This window comes from Galeopterus variegatus, unplaced genomic scaffold, assembly GCF_000696425.1.
Source record: "Galeopterus variegatus unplaced genomic scaffold, G_variegatus-3.0.2 Scaffold6187, whole genome shotgun sequence".
Lineage (NCBI taxonomy): Eukaryota > Metazoa > Chordata > Mammalia > Dermoptera > Cynocephalidae > Galeopterus > Galeopterus variegatus.
Window position 1 is genome coordinate 48,134 of NW_007732298.1, and position 9,959 is coordinate 58,092.

General features: G+C 39.6%; 1 pseudogene; it reads right to left on the reverse strand.

Annotated features, from left to right (window-relative positions):
- Positions 1–7,030: 7,030 nt before the first annotated feature.
- On the reverse strand, positions 7,031–9,708 carry LOC103605947 (annotated as a pseudogene).
- Positions 9,709–9,959: the final 251 nt, after the last annotated feature.

Below are 9,959 nucleotides of genomic sequence, written 5' to 3' on the forward strand. Positions count from 1 at the left end.
TCATACTTCAAAAAAATACATAGGATGTTTTTTTTTTTTTTTTTTTTTTTTCCTTTTCTTTGTCTTTTTTCGTGACCGGCAACGGATTGCAACCCTCAGTGTCACGTCCGTACCGGACCGGGACCGGCCACGGGATCGCAACCCTCGGCGTTGCTCCCGCCCCTCGCTCAGCCAGTGAGCAGCCGGTCTGCATGTAGGATCTGAACCCTCGGCGGGAGCGCCACCGCACTCCCCAAGCGGCACACTATAGCAGTGCGCCACCGGGCCGGCCCTACATAGGATGTTTTAAGTTTAAATATTAATGTAGTATAAACTCTGCAGACTGGACGCACACTAATGAATAGACTGGACAGATATTAGGCTCCCAGTGTTTGCTTCCTGACCTCATTTTCCTCCTTTACCCAGATGTGAACACTATCAGAAATTTTATAGCTATTCTTTTTGTCTGTACCATCTAATTATGTATCATTAAGAAGGGTTCTATTTAACTTTGCCTCTTTTAACCTTTCCATGAAAGGATATTAATAGAATTACTCTGAACATGGTCACCGTTGGTTTCTCTGCCTCAGTCTGTTTCACACATGCTGGGATTTGAGACTGTAGGTCACCCAACTTACCCATCCATTCCAATGCTTATAACTTTGGGGCTCTTTCAAATTTATTTTTTGCTCTTATGAAAATGATGCTCCTACAATTCATGTTTGTTTTCAATGCCCACATATAACAAATTCTCAGCCCATGAGAGAGAAATTACTGGGTTGTAGATAATGTGTACTTTTAAGCTTACAGGAAATGCCAATGAGTGTGTGAATAGACTCACCATCTCTGCATGTGATAATTTATTCCACAAGATTGACAACACTGGAATTGCCTCATTTATTAATTTTTGCATATCAGTGTACATGCAATAGGATTTCCTTGTGATTTTTATATTCCTTTTTATTAATTACCAATGAGATTGGGCACTTTTCATATATGGTCTTTTGTCTCCTACAAAATATTTATCCATTATTTTCCTTTAATTCACTTGTATGTTTATTGGTTTCTTATGATTTCTTTATAAACTCTAGACACTAATCTTTTTCATTTGTAAGTACCGCAAATATTTTCTCTTTAACAAATTTAGTTAAAGATGCCATTGCAATTCTACAATCAGGCAACAGGTCATTCCATGAAAAACAGTAAGTTCTGATGAGCCAAGTGGAGGACGTTGGTTTTATGAACAGAAAAGGCAGAAGAAAGAAGAAACAAAGAACAAAAGATGGACTAGTCATTTCAAAGTTACTTTTATTGTAAGGTGGGGACAGGGGGACAGAATAATAGAAAAATAACTGATGATTTCACATCAGGTTATTCCTGGTTATCCTTTTTGTGTAGGAATTACAGCAGAGGGAACTTCGTTCTTATACCTTTTGAAGATTAAACTGACCTGTTTGGGAAATTGGTGGTTACTTCTCTCTCCTGGTTTCTCAGGAGGTCAGACCACAACTTGGTTTAGAATTGGTGATGTGGAACTTAGCAGAGGATAACTCTATTTTGGTTTTTAGGCTGGTCTTTTGGAACCTAGTGCAGGAACCTCATCTGAAACAATGGCCTCTTATAATTTTATTTAACAGAGGTTCTTAAAACACTTACTGCAACTTCTAAAAATGTTGTAGTTTCTCCTTCACATGTAAACCTTCAATTAATTAGTTGTTGTACATGGAGTTGACAGGAGGAAATTCATTATTCCACTTAGATAGCCAGTTGTCACTGTCCCATGTGTTAATGTGTCTATCACTTCTACCACTTTGCAGCAATGCCAGGTCTGTCATTGTCATTGTGAAATATGAAGATATTTGTGTTTTATTACATGGAGACATTTTTGTCCCTGAAATGAACTCCACTTCTTGATATCTAATATGCTGGGAATATTTTGCCTGTTTTGTTCACTGCAGACCTAAAACATGACACAGGAGAATTCCTCAAAATTCTTATTTGACATCTAGTCTCAAGAGAGACACACATACTTGGATTCATACACAAATCTCATGATAGGGCCACTTCCATTTCAACCTCAGAGAATGAACTGCTCTCATGTCCACCCCTTTTGGCAGAAGGATACCCCCCTCACCTGTCCAGCAGGACAGGTGTTTCAGCTGTCCTGGAGGGGGAGGGCCCTTTCTGAGCCCTCACATTCCACTTAAAAACCTGAGACCAAGGAACCTAAGTTTCCGAGTGTCAGCGGCTGGACATGACAGGAGTTATGATGCTGGAGCCTCTTACATGCTCTAGAATTCTTCCAGGAATGGGCCCCTCACTTCCAGACCCAAGTGGCTCAGTTAGGGCATCACTGGTGTCTGTTCCCTCACTCAGCTGCCATGTCCTCCTCTGAAGTCAACGCTGATGCTATATGACACCCTGCATCACTGTAGAGTCACCACCAAAGAACGTCCTTATCAGATGTGTTCCCTGGACTTTGGAATTACCACCCTCTGAAATGAGGGAATAAATTTTCTTTCTTCATAAATTGCCAAGTTTGACGTATTCTGTTAGAAGCAACAGAAACAGCCTAACACACACACTATATGAGCATGAAGCAAGACTTTTCATACCACCTTGGGATCCTTCTCTGGAAGAAATGCAGGGCTGGCGAAGGACTTGTGCCTCCTCAGATCCTGTGTGGAACCCAGTCTGAAGTTAGGAAACAGCCACAAAGGCCACCTGTCTTAACTTGTTGCAGCTCAAAAGTCAAAAGTCCCACTGTGAAATCAAAAAAAGTAATCTACTGCAAAGACACAATGCTGGGACAAGCATAGGGTACATATTCCTGTTCAAAAAGGGAGAAATAGGCCATAGGAAAGGGGTAAAAGGTCCTAAGCATGTTGGAAACCCAGCAGGGCAGGCATCAAACATCAAAGCTGGCAAATTCCCTACACTTCATATGTGGCATTCTCTGCATTCTGGTGCTGGGGTTGGGTCCCCAAGTCATTGCGTAGCCCCACTGCTACAGCTTTCCTGGTCTCAGGCCATGATTCAGCTCTTCTGGTGTCCCACTCTGGTAGCTGTGCAAGTTTGGGGTCTCCATGGTGTTCCTGTTCCCATGACTCCACGAGGTGTGGTCCTGGTGGGGGTTCTCTGTTGCAACTCCAACCCCACATTTCTGCTGAGCATTGCTCTAGCAAAAGTTCTCCACAGTAACTCTGCCCCTGTGACAGATCTCTTCCTGCATCCCCAGGCTTTTCCACACATCATTTGAAATTGGGGTGGAGGCTCCCAAGCTTCCACAACTCTGGCATTCTGTGAGCCTGCAAACTTAACATGACATGGACACCACCAAGGCTTCATCTTGTATCTTCCAAAGCTGCAGGTCCAGCTGCACCCAGGGTCAATTTAGCTACATCCAAGGCAGCTGGGGTATGGGAAGCAGCATCCTAAGGTGGCCCTGGGCAGCCAATCCATGGAGGGTGCCTTGGGCCTGTTCACTGAAACCATACTGTCTCTCTAGGCCCCTGGGTCTGTGATGGAAGGGGCAGCCTCAAAGTTCTGTGAAATACCTTCAAGGTCTTTTTTCCATGCTCTTGATAATCCCTTTCTCTGTCCTGATCTTAGCCAATGGTTCCTTGTGCTACACGCTAGGTTTCCTCTCTTTCCTTCTCACTCTTTGTGGGAGTTTTCCAATTTTTTACCCTCTGCTTTCTTTTGAATTATAAATTCTGGCTTTACATCATGACTTCTCTGCCATAACTCAGGATGGGCTGTCACAAGTAGCCATGCAGCTGGCTGAATGTCTTGCTGCTTAGAAATTTCTTCCATGTAATATTCTGGCTCACAGCTCTTAAGTTCTGCATCACATAAAGCTTTGGGGCATGAACAGAATGCAGCCAGGTTTACACCACCACAGCGAAGGTAGAGAATATCCACTGCCCAAATAGAACACCCTTGTGTCCATTTGTACCAAATCCCCCATCTCTAACCACTGATCTGTTTTAGTTTACCATACTGTGCCTTTTCCCTTTTCCATGTCATATAAAAGGAATGCTGTTATAGCCTTAGAAGGTTTTTTTGTTGTTGTAAAATTTGTTGTCCTTTTTGTAAAATTGAGTAATTATACTTCCCTTCCAGTGTTCTAAATTTAAAAGTTTCTACAGTGTCCAACGCAGGTTAAGCACAGATTAAGCCTTCAAACTTGAGTGATTTCTTTATTATGAGCTACATAGTTTACAAAACTCTGTGCTCCCTGTACTTAACTTTCCTCTTCTCATGACAAGTGGTAAAGAATGATGAAGGGAGAAGGTTTAAATGAGATACAAATAATTGTCAAGTCACTATACCCTATGGAGTGCTATGAAAACATGAGTTAGCATGGAAAATAATGGACACGGACTGGATATTGTTTGCTCTTTAATAAAACACTGCAGTATGATGGTATTTTTCCTCTTCCCTAGCTAGTGCTTGAAGTCTAGAAGTGGAAAGGATACCTGTGAAAAGTAAAAAAGGCTTTTGGGGATTCGTGGGTCATTAATACAAAAAGCTTCTACCCTCTCTTGTAAAACACATTAACATTTTTCCTCTTTGAGGATGTCAAACGTGTCTTCTTTTCTACTGAATGTTACTCAAATTGATACTTTATATTCTGGAACTCACTTCCACACCACAGAAATGATCAGACGTCTCCTCCTCCCACCATTATGACTACTGCTGCTGCTTTACCAGTTAGTTTTAGCTCCACTCAATTTTTTCTACCTTCTAGATGAGAAACTTTAGGATTCCCAGATCATTATATTCATGACCTGAAAGCAACCAATCCAGACTGGCTTCCTGGAACACTCTCCAAAACCGCCAAACACAAGATAAAATCTAATAATAAATCCTTTCAAACATCCTCTGCCTGATTTAATCCACAGTCCTCCATCATGTGTTCAAGTTGCTTTGATTCGGTATAGCCAATTTTCTTTGACTACCAGTGTGATCATGGGTTTTGGCTAAAGGGTAGTGACAAAACCATTGTTTAAGCTTTTATTATTAACAATGAATAGGAAATGATTTTAAGGGCAAATATTGTGTGTGTGTGTATAATAAGTACAATTTACATAACAGAAAAATACCTACACTTGTATACACCCAGTAATATTGACTCAGAATGCATAGAAATTACAAAGTTGCTTTGAAACCCACAATTAATAATTCTCTCAGCAAGTGAAAAATAAAGAGAATAACACATAAGTGTTGTGGGTTGAATTGTGCTCCCCACAAATTCATATGTTGAAATTCTGGCCCCCAGTACCTCAGTCTGTGGCCTCACTTGAAAATAGAATTGTTCTAAATGTACTTAGTGAAGATGAGGTTGTACTGGAGTAGGGTGGGGCCACAACCCAATGTGAGTGGTATCCGTATAAACAGAACATCATATGAAGAGATAAACATGCACAAAGGGAGAATGCCATGTGAAAATTTGTCGTGCTGCCACAAGCCAAGGAACTACCAGAAGCTAGGTGAGGCCTGAGCAGATCCTTTCCTGGAATCTTCAGAGGGAGCTTGGTCTTGCCAACACCTTATTTTTGGTCTTCCAGCTTCAGGATCATGAGAAAAATTGTCTGTTGTTTTAAGCCACCCAGCCCTTTGTTATGGCAGCCCTAGGAAACTCATACAGTTAGCATAAAACTGATTTGAAAACATAGTAAATAGGATATTTCTATGAAATATCTATAGAAGGCTTTCCTTGAAAAACATACACATTGTTTTTAATGATACATTATCAAACACAATAATTAAACCTTATCGAAAAATGTCATTCAGCTCTAAGTAACAGAAATCTCCCGGAATCTATATAGAAGGCTTTCCTTGAAAAACATACACATTGTTTTTAATGATACATTATCAAACATAATAATTAAACCTTATCGAAAAATGTCATTCAGCTCTAAGTAACAGAAATCTCCCGGAATCTAATTTATGAGGAAGGTATTTGTTCTCATGTAGTCCTGGGTCAGCAGACTTAGAAATATAATAGGTAACCAACTCCCATATGTTGTTTTCTTGTTTTGCTGTGACACTGTAGCTTTTTCTTGGTGGAATCAGAGTGACAGTGCCACCAGAGGTATTGAGAAGAAGATGCCCATCATGCAAATATGCAAAGGTCTAGACGGGGGAATCAGAACATCAGAGATTGCCAACCACGACAGTCTGAGTCAATAGTCTGGAGAACTGTAGGGTTTGCAGGGAATTTCAAATGGTGGGTGTCTTACCACACAGATACATCCTTGATACCAAGCTAATGGACAAGTCTGTGGAAGACTATACCTCTGACAAAATGGAAAACAAGCACTTGGTGTTTGTTTTCATTATACTCTTGATTGGCAGGGCCAAGAATCCAGAAAATAAGCTGAAGGCTTGTATCCATGAAGCCCATATAGATCTATCTATTTTAATTTATTGGGACCTTAAAAACAGTAACAGCTTCTTCATTTCTTCCTTCTAAATCTCATGCAAATGAGGCTATTGGTAAATTCAAATATGGAACCAGAAAGGGAACAGATTCTGGAAAATGCAATTTCTAACATTATCCACATTTTTATAACACAATCCAGAGGAACTTGAGACTGTACTCTTTGAAGTGCTTTGCATAATTACAAATTTCTGCCAATTATTTGTTAGGAAAATAGAATAAGGCTCCTTTGACCAAAAAATAAAATACTCTCCCAGTAAGAAAGGTGGAAAATATGATAGGCAAGTGATATCCAATATCTGCCATACTTAGTCAGTTAAAAAAAAAAAAGGAAAGAAAAGAAATACTAAAGTGTCAATAACCCCTTATTTAGTGAACAATTTAAGAAACCAAACAGAAATTAAGCCAGCTGCCAAAATTAAAACAAACAAAAAAGAAACTAAATAAAAACTAAACCTATGTACATATTAAAAATACACTTCATATCACCCATGACTCTAAGAAGCTGTAAAGACAAAAGTTTTATTTACTGAATTGTAAGAAAAAAGAATACCTGCCAAAATTCATGTACTATAGCTTAGGGTAGTTAGAATCATTTTTCCCCTAAATCTTTATTTGTGAATAAAATATAAACACACTCCTTATGTGTCCACTTTCAGGGTGAGGTACGCATAAAGGCAATATCATGTTTCCAGCATTTACAAGATTACTCTCCTGGTGTGAGTTTTCTGAAGGACTACATGTTAATTTATCTGCAGGAAGATGTCCCACAACACACTTGTAGTGTTTTTTTGCAGCGTGTGTTCTCATGTGTCTTCTTAAGGATGAGGAACAATTGAAGGTTTTCCCACACTGCTTACATGTATAACATTTCTCTCCAGCGTGCAGTCTCACATGTACTGGTAAAGATGATGGCTATTTGAAGACTTTCCCACATTCCTTACATTCAGAAGTTTGCTCTACAGAGTATGTTCTCATGTGTTGTTGCAAGAGTTTAGGCCAACTGAAGGCTTTCCCACATTGTGTGTATTCATAGAGTTTCTCTGTAGTGTGCCTCCTCATGTGTTTTTGTAAGGATATGTGGCAGTAGAAAGCTTTCTCACACACCTTACACTTGTACAATTTGTCTTCACGTTACACTCTCATGTGTTCTCAAAAGCAGGCAGACAAACTGAAGGCTTTCCCACACTGCTTACATTCATAGGGTTTCTCTCTAGTGTGTGTTCTCATATGCTTTTGTAAGGATATGTGCCAATTAAAAGTTTTCCCCCACTGTGTGCATGCATTTGTTTTTTCTCCACTGTGTACTCTCATACGTCCTTGAAAGGATGAGGGATAACTGAATGTTTTCCCACATTGGTTACATTCATAGGGCTTCTCTCCACCACGAGTCCTTTCATGTCTCTGAAAGGACTGGGGATACATGAAGGTTTTCCCACACTGTTTGCATTCATAGAGTTTTCTCTCTAGGGTGCATGTATCATGTGTCTTTGAAAAGCTGAGGAATAACTGAAGGCTTCCCCACACTTCTTACATTTATAGGGCTTATCTCCCATATGTATTATCATGTATCTTTGAAAAGTTGAGGACTAACAGAAGGCTTCCACACATTCTTTACATGTATATGGCTTCTCTCCAGTGTGACTTCTCATGTGACTAGTAAGACTTGAAACATCAATGAAGGCTTGCCCACATTGCTTACATTCATAGGTTTTCTCAGCAGTGTCAATCCATAGATGCTGATTGAGGGAAGATATACAAGGAAAGGTTTTCCCACATAATTTACAAGCATAGGGTCTCTCTCCATTGTGGGTTCTAACATGTGTTCTTAGGTGTGAATGACAACCATAGTCCTGCCCACATTCCTGGCACTGATACAGTTTTGTCCAGTGTGAACTTTGATGTGACACTTGAGGGATGAATGATGCATGAAGACTTTTCCATATGCACTGTATCCATACTGGTTTAGTCCAGTAGGAATTTTCTTGTATGGTTTAAGATTTGGAATTTGGCTGAAGGCTTTTCCACATTGATCAATACTTTCACAGAGTCTCTCTATCATGTAATTTCTAGTACAAATGAGAAGCATGTTATTAATGAATTGATTAATAATTATTTATTAGTATTGATAAGTATTAGGATTGCATTTTAGGTAGGTTTTTAAGTGAAAGTGTAGGTTTTCTACACTATCTGCATTGTTTGAAGGGGAATAAACTGAATGCTCTGCAAGAGCATTTGACCACTGCTTTTATTAAAGGTGTTTCTAATATATGGGGTCTCTAGATAATTGTTTCCAACTGAATTATGTTTTCAACACAATGTCTAAGTCACATTTACAGAAATATTTTTTGTAAAAATTCTGTGAATAAATTTGGAGCTAGGCTTATATAAGTTTTCTGTTTGCTACCTTTTTAAATTTCATAATATACTAAGTAAGATTCTCTCCTGGGATACTGCTTTCTCTTTAGTGTAACTCACCTCAGATTTCTCCCCCGCTTTGCATGCTGATCTTCAATGCTAAGGTCTTCCAGTTTTTTCCTAAAACAGAGGCCCAGGAATCATTTCTAGTGAACTTTGCTACTTTAGGATCCTTAGTTACTTTTTCTCCATAAATACCCTGCTGAGAAACTGACCCATTGGCCATAAATTGAGTTTCATCATCTGAAACAAAATGTGAACAAATTATGTGAGAAATAAGGCACCTGTTAGCCAAAAAACAAAAACAAAAAACAAAAGACATTTAGTCATTTCAGGACTTCATCAAGCACAAGGGGTTAAAATGGCAAGCAATTTAATGAACACAATAAAATCCTCACTGGGCTGCAAAAACAAACTTCTCTGGGTCATGAAACATATCCATAAGGATGGCACTAAGGGAGCTTTCTTTACAGGAAGAAAATACATAGATTCTCATTCTCACAGAAAAACTATTAGATTCTAGGTCCATGATAGCCATGACCATGTCTGCCTTATTTAATAGTGTATTGTACTGCCTTTCCATATTCCAAGTCTTGTAACAGGCTTGATGTGTAAGACATAATTGGTATGAAATGACTAAGTGAAGCAATGACGCCTTCCTTACCTATTGAGGCTAGGTTCTGAAAAGTTTTGAGCATCACATCTCTGTAGTGGTCCCTCTGAGCAGAATCCAGCAAAGCCCACTCCTCCAGGGTGAAGTGCACAGCCACATCCTCAGAGACCACTGAGCCCTGAAGCTTCCAACATACATGCATGAGCATGGCTGAGACTGGCAGTGTGGGCACTGTATTCCATCCATACATAGTGCACATGAGATGCTATGGCCTCCCAACTTCTGCCCTGTGGCACTTGTCACCTCTTCCTCTGTCTACGTTCACTTCCTCATAGGTTTAACAGCACCACCAACACATTGAACTAGTCTCTACATCTTTACTAGGACCACTTCAGGACTATTCCTCTCTATCAAAAGGGTTTAGACCACATTGGGAGTATCAAATAAATGCTACAAATGATACAAATATTTGCATTTTAAGGCCAACAGCCCCTTGTCACA